The 341-nt window shown below is 41.6% G+C and overlaps 1 protein-coding gene across 11 annotated transcripts in view; it reads right to left on the bottom strand.

Moving 5' to 3' along the window:
- Positions 1-341, bottom strand: part of KDM2B (lysine demethylase 2B) — a 173,581-nt gene that overhangs the window by 6,839 nt on the left and 166,401 nt on the right. The window lies entirely within an intron of this gene.

The following is a 341-nucleotide window of genomic DNA, read 5'->3' as shown; positions in this document are numbered from 1 at the left end:
CTGCAGGGAAGAAGTAATGGGTGAAGTATGAGGGCCAGGAGCCGGAAGGCCCCCCAGACCAGGCACTCAGCATTGGGGACAGGTCAGAGCTCTACATATTCCAGCCTCTAATGTGCTATGCTAAATGTTAAATGTTATTTCCATTTTTAAAAATCTCTCTTCAAATGGGGAAGGGTTTCACCCACCAGGTATAAAGGTTAATATAAAAGCATTCAGATGACCAAGTAAGTGAAAATCACTTCTAATCTTACCACACAGCATACATACATACAGATATAGGCTCATGTAAGTAGTTCTATGTTCTTCTACAATGATAGGCTCACACAAACACTACTCCACTA

This window comes from Saimiri boliviensis, chromosome 7 (assembly GCF_048565385.1).
Source record: "Saimiri boliviensis isolate mSaiBol1 chromosome 7, mSaiBol1.pri, whole genome shotgun sequence".
NCBI classification, from domain to species: Eukaryota; Metazoa; Chordata; class Mammalia; order Primates; family Cebidae; genus Saimiri; species Saimiri boliviensis.
The sequence above is the reverse complement of the archived record's forward strand: the minus strand, read 5'-3'. Positions and strand labels throughout refer to the sequence as shown.